The sequence below is a fragment of the Oryzias latipes genome, chromosome 1 (genome assembly GCF_002234675.1).
Source record: "Oryzias latipes chromosome 1, ASM223467v1".
Classification (NCBI taxonomy): Eukaryota; Metazoa; Chordata; class Actinopteri; order Beloniformes; family Adrianichthyidae; genus Oryzias; species Oryzias latipes.
The window spans coordinates 13,361,488-13,371,220 of record NC_019859.2 but is presented as its reverse complement, the minus strand read 5'-3'; the positions used below and the strand labels follow the sequence as shown (position 1 = coordinate 13,371,220).

The window sequence follows — 9,733 nt, the reverse complement described above, 5'->3', positions numbered from 1 at the left end:
AAACTGCTTTACTTCAGTGCAAGCATGAACAATTTTCTTTATGTAAGTTTCACCTTTATTTAGTTTCATTCAAAGGTTTGACAAAAACTGTTTTCAGAACCTCACTGTTTTTTTTTGGAAAGTTTGTTAAATGAATTAAATGTACTGAAACTTTAAAAACAAAAATGTAAATGTAATCAAAATCTGACCTTGATAGATTCTCATATTAAGCTGTGATAATCAGTCTAAGTATTATTGGCCCACTACGCTAATCAATGGATTGAAGTGAATTTTAAGTGTGAAAACAAGGCTTTGTGGACACAAAGAGACAGTGAGACACATTAAGAAGACACACTATGCATATTCAAACTTAAATGTATGAGGAACAGAATATGAGTGAATACAGGTTGGTGCAAAGTTTGTTGATTTGCCTTTCGATAAAAGTTAAAAAAAAAACACCAAAAGTTTAAAAAAAAACACCAAACAAAGAAATGAATATGGGTAGAGTTGCTGTTGTCCCAAATTAATTACGGTAAAGGCGGCAGAGGAAATGAGACACCGCCCAGCAACCACATGAGGGCAGCAGAGCACCAACACAATGCAATGACTTTGCTGTTACCCCTGTGTGGGCTCCATTTACTCCTCAACATCAAGGCAAAGCAGAAATGCATTCGCCTGTTTAGGCAGAAACACTTCAATGTAATTACCCAAACGCTTCATTAGTAAAAAATGAATTTACATTGATTAATGACTAGTGGTTTTGACAGGTTGACCATACCTCAGCATTCCATGTGGCATCAAAGCCCTCGCGGTCTCACTTTTCCTTTCTATTCTTATCAACTGTAAATACATGTAAATGAAACGGGACACCATGGTCACAAAATGCATTATGCACTTATTTTTGACCTGCGTTGTGCCAGAGGTGGAGACAAATTAATTGTGAATTCTGTTCTGATTTGAATTGGTTGTGAATATCTGTGGATAGGGAGAATGAACCTGATCTTGCACTGTTCTTTATCACCATTTGTGTTAACAGTTCTGCAATAAAGACATTCACTGCAGCACTTCGGTAGAAGTTGCATCAGTTCTTTTTCACTTTGGGGTCTCTTGTCAGATTAATTGAGGTACTTCATTTATGAAGAACCCCTGCAAGGTGTGAGCAACCCCAGTAATCGCTCTGTTGCAAGAATGGAGGTGATTGAGAGAAGGAAAGAGGCAGGGGGTGGAATGCGCAGCACACAAAATGTAGTTATGCAGAGCAGAGGCTCGTGTGATTGAATGTGAAGCGCGGTGCAGGCAGCGAGTGTCACATACCCAGGTGGAATTCATTGTCACGGCGACTTAAGGTGCTGTTGCTGTGGAGATAGTGATGAAAGATGGCAGTCTAGTGGATGACATTTCTAAGCTAGAGCGTGACCAACAGACCACAGTCCACTGCACCCCGGGGACAGAGGTGATTATATACAGGGTCACAATAATGTTGTGAGCATTACCACTTTATGTGTGGAACAGGGCAGGGAGTGTGTGTTTGCAGGGAGGGAGATCAGAAAATGAAGAACACCCAACTCGGTAGCAACATGGAGGAAGTTCAACAGCTCACTTATGTCCTAACTAGCCTCATAAGACCATTTGGAGGTGTGCGTGTCCCTTTGGGAAAGCCTAACTGAGCAGGCCTGGATCCTGTTAAGTATTTCAGAGGTGAAACACAGTAGCTACCCATAGGGAAAAAATGAAATCAACAAACTAGAAAAACAAACATACCTGGAGGATGAAATCAGAAAAAAAAAACCTTTAGCAAGATAAGAGCAATCGATCAGTTTCACATGGTCAAAATTCTTCTTCCCTTTATACATTTTTTCAAATGCCTATTACTTTCATTCATTTTTATTTTCTGTTCCTTTCAAGGTGGCTTTGAGGATGCAGCTCTTCAAGAGGCTTTGAAGTCATCTAAATTTACAGGTGCATTCCGCCAATCTGAGCTTTTTTCATTTAAAGGAGATTAGATCCAGCTCTGCACGGGCTATAAACGAAACACCTCACATATTTACTGCCAAAAGGATTTGGCCAGTATTAGTAGGGTTTTATTGTGCACACTAACAACTGAAGGGGCTCAGCATGTTTGTTATGTATGGGCTCACTCTCCTTGCCTGGTGTGCACCAGAAGTGAATGCAATCCATGTTCCCTTATTTTTTTCTGCTTTTTTTTTTATACTGAGACTAACACAAAGCCACTTGCTGAGTTTACTGCAGTCTGAGTGCTCAGTTATGTATGTGGCAACGTTTTCCTCTAAAATTTGGAAAAGATTTTATTGAACCGCTCTGTGGTACGAACCAGCTGGAGTCCAAGTTAATTAAATGGGGGTGGATAAATTGAAAAATAGGCTTTATGCCGAAAAGCTCAGACTTTGTATCAGTTGACAGACAGAGTGGTGCTTTTGCCAATAGTTTTATTTGATACATTAAAAAATGTGTACATTGAATGGGTCAGTAGTAGAGAAATCCCCTCCACATCAAACTGCTTGAGTTTAAGTGTGTCTTTAGAAGTGCTCTCTGTATCACCTGATGTCTGACACACAACAGATGCCCACCACACTTTTGAAAAGAATTTACATGCATCACAAGAAATGGCTTTTATATAACCCGCTCGGTGAGCTTTTACATTGTTCAATGAAAGCTTATGAAGGAATTTGAAAGAAAAGAAAATAAGTATGGAAATAATTACCGTACTTGAATATTTTTTTGAGTATGTGTGTTAGTTTCTGCGTGACATACAATTTTTTGGGCATTAGTGTTATGGTTGGAGCGTGTCCAATGTGGTTGTTGAAGAGTGGCTATGCGCAGGTCCCTGCAGAATCCAAAATGGCCCCTTGTTGAAGCTTGTCAGACATACAGTCACACTTGCTGTAAGGCAAGTGGACGCAGGGAGTAGTCTGTTTGGAATTCCTGCCTTTGAGTGAGAGATGGGATCACTCAGTGCAAGGTTGATCTCTTCTTTCCTCGCACTCTAAAATAATCTGATTTGACCAACAGCTTGGCCAAGGAGCTATCCATCCAAAAACTGTGGCAAACAGTTGAGAAGAGGAAGGAAGGAAGGTCAAAATAAGTAAAAAGAACTGTTTAACTTGAGCTGGATGATTGTGGACATGCATGCAGCGACCAGGAGAGCTTGACTGCTGTGCCGAGACATGCTGAGCTGCTGCCGATTTGAAGAAGCCTTTCATAGTTTCTGCTCCGTCCAACTGGCTTCAGCTGACCCCCATCCCTCTCCCTCTGCGCCTGTGCTGTCCATCTTCTTTGCATCTGGATCTGAAGGCGGGATAGGGAGACGCAAGTTGTTCTGGAGGTAAAAGGTAAAAAGCAGCTGGAGGGGATTAAGCAGCACAGCAGCACTACAAAGGATTATCATTAATTCCCTGAACAATGAAGCATTTGACTTTGAAGACGAAAATTCATGCACGCACACACACAAAACTGGGCCGATGGTGCACTGTGGAGGGTCACTTGAAGTGGCGCTGCACAGGGCCAGACTTTGCTCCAGGGATGATGGGGGAGGAGGTGAAAGAGCGGCGAGAGGAAACAACCCAATGAAAAACACATGCAAGGTCAAGTATCCACCTTCATCAGGAAAATCATTTTCCTTGCAGAAAATATGTAATGGGTAATCCAGCACCTTGTTTTCAATCCCAAATATTCGCCAGCAGGTTTGATATTTTCATAAGAAGTTGATTTTTAAGATTTCTGCACTGTGGTGCGCACCGAAATACACAGCAGGCACCGCCAATGAATGGTCAACTTTTGAACCCATGTTAAATAAAAGGTGCACCAAACTATACGGTGCGTTACGTGAGACAATAGAGTCAGAGATAAGTCCGTCAATCACTCAGACCTTATTCACTGTGTTCAAAATATCTCTTGAACTTGTTTGTAACACGCTACACGTTAGGCACATAAGAAGCTTTGGCATATTCCCGATATCTGTAACTACCAACATTGTTTCAAAAAAACGTAAAAAAAAACAGATTGATGTCGTGTTTAACAAATTTTACTGTGACAACGCTAACTCCCAACCTTCTTAGTAACGCCTTCTGACACCACTACACATTTGCCGTGGTAGCGTATTTACCCCCAACATTGTTTACAACAGAAACAGAGTGGCTGTCATGGTATGTCTTAACTTGATGGACCCAGATGCTGGAACCCGGAAGAAAACCGAGGAGGCGAGAGGTAAGAGAGAGGTATTTTATAATTGGTAAGGAATATAGCTTGAAAGTTCGAAATATGGAGGAATGAGCTAGAGTCCTTGGCTTGAAGGTGCGGCGTGGCCGGAGGGTTTCGGCAGGACGTTTCCAGAACAGCAAGGCAGTTGCGGACGGCGGGACGTGGAACCAGGGAAAACTTCGGTGACCAGGTGAGCACCCGTGGATGTGTAATCCTGTAAGTGAGGCGTAGCAAGATTATCGAGAGGCAGATTAACATGGAACATGATACTAGATTTGACCAGACTAAGCACCGTTGAGGAACAACGAACTGGCGTAGAAGAGAGGCAGTGGATCTCCTTAAGTAGAAGTGGCTTGATGAGATGAGTGAAGTCAGCTGGTCACCGTCAGGAATGGAGCAGAGGAGGAAGGGGGGAGGAGTCTGACAGAGGCACCATGTCAGTACCCCCCCCTCAACGACCGCCACCTGGCGGTCCAGGACGCCGATCCGGGTGGGCACGGTAGAAGTCATCAATGAGGGTATGGTCCAGGATGAGGGAACGGGAGACCCACGAGCGTTCCTCTGGACCATAACCCTCCCAGTCCACCAGGAACTGCCAGCCACGGCCACGGCGCCGAACATCCAACACCCGACTAACCGTGAAGGCAGGAGCGCCGTCGATGATACGGGCGGGCGGCGGGGAAGTGGACGGCGGGCACAAAGGGCTTTCATGAACAGGTTTAATTTGGGAAATGTGAAAAGAAGGGTGGACCTTGAGTGCTGCTGGGAGGCGTAATCGGACACAAGAGGGGTTGATGACACGGTCTATGACATAGGGACCAATATAGCGAGGTGCCAACTTACGGGATGTAGCCTGGATGGGAATGTTCTGAGATGACAGCCATACCTTCTGGCCAGGTTGGTAGTTGGGCCCCACCACCCTGTGACGATTGGCGATCTGGCAGTTGCTCTCCTTGGTGCGGAGGAGAGCTGCCCTGGCCTGGTGCCAAATACTTTGGCACCGCTGGAGGTGTAGTTGAACCGAGGGCACTGCCAGATCGAGTTCCTGTGATGGAAACAGAGGTGGTGAGTACCCTAAGGAGGCTTTGAAGGGGGACATACCCGTAGCCGAAGAAGGGTGCGTATTGTGGGCATACTCCACCCATATCAGGAACTTGGACCAGTCAGCACTGTTCTGGGCGACCAGACACCTAAGAGCCGCCTCCAGCTCCTGGTTGGCCCTCTCAGCCTGCCCATTGGACTGTGGGTGGTATCCAGAAGTGAGGCTTACAGAGGCTCCGAGGGCGGAGCAGAATGATTTCCAAACGTGGGACGTGAACTGGGGACCCCGGTCAGAGACGATGTAGGTGGGGATGCCGTGATGGCGGAATACTTGGTTGACAAGGATGTCAGCTGTTTCGGAGGCGGTGGGTAGCTGAGGAAGGGGAATAAATTGAACAGCCTTAGAGAAGCGATCAATAACGGTAAAGATGACGGTATTGCCTTGAGACGGTGGTAGTCCAGTTACGAAGTCCACGGCGATGTGGGACCAGGGTCGGCTGGGAGTGTGGAGAGGTAGCAGATGACCAGCAGGCGGGGAGTTTGAGGTCTTGGAACGAGCGCAGGTTGTGCAGGCAGCCACATACTCGCGAACATCCTTCATCATGGAGGGCCAGAAAAAACGTTTCTTGAGGAGGTTAAAGGTTCTGTGAACCCCTCCATGGCAGGCAATGCGAGAAGCATGTCCCCATGTGAGTACGTCGGATCTAAGAGAACAGGGTACAAAGAGAGTTCCAGGGGGGCAAGTTACATGATCAGGTTTCTCACCTTGGGCCTGCTGGACCTTTGTTTCAATATCCCAGGTGAGGTTACCCACAAAACAGCTGGTGGGAATAATGGGAGAGTCAGTAGTGGTTTCGATGGAGCTATACTTCCTGGAGAGAGCGTCCGGTTTGATGTTACGACTGCCTGGACGGTAGGTGATTGTAAAGTTGAACCGGTCAAAAAACAGACACCAACGGGCCTGACGGGAGTTGAGTCGTTTAGCGGATCGAAGGTATGCCAGGTTCTTATGGTCCGTCCAGACGATAAACGGTAATTCTGCCCCCTCCAGCCAATGACGCCATTCTTCTAATGCCAGTTTAATTGCCAAAAGTTCACGATTTCCGACATCATAATTTTGCTCAGCGGGAGATAGCTTTCGGGAGTAAAATGCACAAGGCTTGAGTTTGCCGTAGTGATCCTCACGTTGGGAGAGGACTGCCCCTACCCCAGAATCTGATGCGTCAACTTCGACAATGAATTGTTTCTTAACGTCGGGTTGAATTAGGATGGGAGCTGAGACGAAAAGTTCCTTGAGCTTGGCGAAAGCTTTGTCAGCGGCAGGACTCCAAACATAGGGCTTATTGACAGATGTGAGTTGGGTGAGGGGTGAAGCAATGCTACTGTAGTTTCGAATAAAGCGTCTGTAAAAGTTAGCGAAACCCAAAAATTGTTGCAGTTTTTTGCGTGTCTCGGGAATCTCCCATTTGGCGACGGCCTCGATTTTGGATGGGTCCGGCCTAATGCTACCGGCCTCAATAATGTATCCCAGAAAGGTGACAGTAGGTACATGAAATTCACATTTTTCGGACTTAACATACAGTTGATTTTCAAGCAGTCTTTCCAGGACGAGGCGGACATGATGTTCGTGTTCGGTAGGGTTGGTGGAGTAAATGAGGATATCGTCTAGGTAGACAAAGACAAAGCGGTTGAGAAAATCACGTAAAACGTCATTTACCAGTCTTTGGAATACCGCAGGGGCATTGGTGAGGCCGAACGGCATGACGAGGTACTCATAATGGCCTAGCGGTGTTTTAAAGGCAGTTTTCCACTCGTCGCCTTCTCTGATGCGGACCAGGTGGTAAGCATTGCGGAGGTCTAGTTTAGTGAAGATACGAGCCTCCCGGACAGAGTCAAAAACGGAGTTAATTAAGGGAAGGGAGTATTTATCCTTGACCGTGATTTGGTTAAGTTCTCGATAGTCGATGCAGGGCCGCAGAGACTTGTCCTTTTTTTTCAACAAAGAAAAACCCTGCACCGGCAGGAGAAGACGAGGGGCGGATGTGACCAGAGGAGAGGGCTTCTTGAATATATTGCTCCATGGCTGTTTTTTTAGGACCGGACAGGTTAAACAGTCTTCCCTTAGGGAGGGTGGCACCACTAAGGAGCTCAATGGAGCAATCATACGGCCTGTGGGGAGGTAACGCGCTAGCTTTAGCTTTACAAAACACGGGCTTGAGATCATGATAGCAAGAGGGGACTTTGGACAGGTCGACATTATTTATCTCGCCAGAGGAGGTGGTGGTAGTCGGCGGAATAGCAGAGTGTAAACAATTGGCCATACAGTAAGTGCTCCAGTTAGTAATGCGGAGGGTAGACCAATCGATGTGGGGGTTGTGCAGATGTAACCATGAAAACCCCAGAATGATAGGAGTTTGTGGCGATTGGGTAACAAAAAATCTTATGTATTCACGATGGTTACCGGAAGTAAGAGCTAAAATGGGTTTAGTTCGGTGAGTGATACGGGAAAGATGTTTGCCGCCCAACCCGGCCGCAGTAATAGGATTGCTAAGTGGTTCAGTGGGCAAAGAAAATTGTTTGACAAGGTGCTGGTCAATTAGACTGTGCTCAGCGCCAGAGTCAATGAGGGCCCTGCAATCATGAACTAGCCCATTATGGGATATTTTGACAGGCACAAACAGAAAGACGTTTTCTTTAGTGTTAAAAGAGTCCTTCCCCTGTGACCTGTCGCCTAATGGGGTACTCAGAGGTTTACGGAGCGGGCACTGCGAGACCATGTGATTTGAATGTCCACAATAAAAACATAAACCCTCGTACTTGCGTTTTTGTCTCTCTTCTGCTGTCAACTTGGAATGACCCACTTGCATGGGTTCCTCAGTGACGTTTACACAAGGTTCGGGACTAGAACGAGAGGAAACATTCCCCATAGGGGTATGGATGGGTGTGTTGTAAGTTTGCTTACAGTTCTGTTGATTTCTTTCATTTCGACGGGCTCTGAGCCGAATGTCAGACCGGAGGGCTGCAGAGACGAGTTCTTCGAAACTATTTGTTTCAGGCTGTGAGCAAAGATGGTCTTTTATAGTTTCGTTCAGTGATTGGTAAAAGATCCCTTTGAGTGCAGTGTCGGGCCAGCCTGCCTCCACTGCCAGGATCCTAAAATCAACGACATGATCACAAACCAAGCGGTTGCGTTGTTGGAGGCTAAGCAACCGTCGGATAGCTTCCTCCTGTTTACGAGGTTGATCAAACACAAGACGGAACTCCTCAATAAAACGGTCAAAAGGCAGGTGAGTGATGGGATGGCTGGCCAGAAATGCTTGAGCCCACTGGAGAGCTTTATTCCGTAATGCAGTGACTATCAGGGTGATTTTGCTATGGTCAGTTTGGTAATACCTTGGTGCTTGTTGAAAAATGAGATTACACTGTAGTAAAAATCCGCCGCAGGCTTTGACATCCCCGTAGAAGGGTTCCGGTTGGAGGCGGAAGTTTTCTGATGACGTGGCGGAAGTAGGAGTGTTGCCGGAAGACGGCGGCTGAGTAAGCGCTGCGGGAGTAGAGACTTTTTCGGTTAGTTCCAAAAAGGTTTGTGTAATACCGTCTAGGCGATGAAGAAGGTCCTGTTGAGCCGAGGACATCTGGGCGAGAGCATCCGCTTCATGACTAAGAATCATTCCTTGCTGCGATATGGCGAAGCGGAGTCCTTCCGGATCAGCTGGGTCGGGCGTCGGGCCAGTTCGTTCTGTCATGGTATGTCTTAACTTGATGGACCCAGATGCTGGAACCCGGAAGAAAACCGAGGAGGCGAGAGGTAAGAGAGAGGTATTTTATAATTGGTAAGGAATATAGCTTGAAAGTTCGAAATATGGAGGAATGAGCTAGAGTCCTTGGCTTGAAGGTGCGGCGTGGCCGGAGGGTTTCGGCAGGACGTTTCCAGAACAGCAAGGCAGTTGCGGACGGCGGGACGTGGAACCAGGGAAAACTTCGGTGACCAGGTGAGCACCCGTGGATGTGTAATCCTGTAAGTGAGGCGTAGCAAGATTATCGAGAGGCAGATTAACATGGAACATGATACTAGATTTGACCAGACTAAGCACCGTTGAGGAACAACGAACTGGCGTAGAAGAGAGGCAGTGGATCTCCTTAAGTAGAAGTGGCTTGATGAGATGAGTGAAGTCAGCTGGTCACCGTCAGGAATGGAGCAGAGGAGGAAGGGGGGAGGAGTCTGACAGAGGCACCATGTCAGTGGCATTTTGCCAGAGCACCATGTGGCAAAATGAGAGGTTTGAGAGGTCTCTCAAAAATGCTTTGACAGGCACACTGTCGTTTAAAGAAAAAATTATAGTGCGAAAAATACCATAAATATGTGCGCAGGAGGAATTGAGGATTACCAATTTAAAATCTTTTTAATGTGACAGGAAATCACTTTGAAAGCTTTGTCATATAAACAAGAACTTGTGATTTCTTCCCTGAAGAAGAAAATGAAAAACAACATACA

At 46.3% G+C, this 9,733-nt stretch overlaps 1 long non-coding RNA gene across 1 annotated transcript; it reads right to left on the bottom strand.

The window, feature by feature from the left end:
• Positions 1-9,047: 9,047 nt before the first annotated feature.
• On the bottom strand, positions 9,048-9,445 carry LOC110017726. Its single transcript, XR_002293225.1, has 2 exons — positions 9,333-9,445; positions 9,048-9,254 (listed from the first exon to the last, which is right to left on the bottom strand). It is a non-coding gene; the product is annotated as an uncharacterized LOC110017726 (long non-coding RNA).
• Positions 9,446-9,733: the final 288 nt, after the last annotated feature.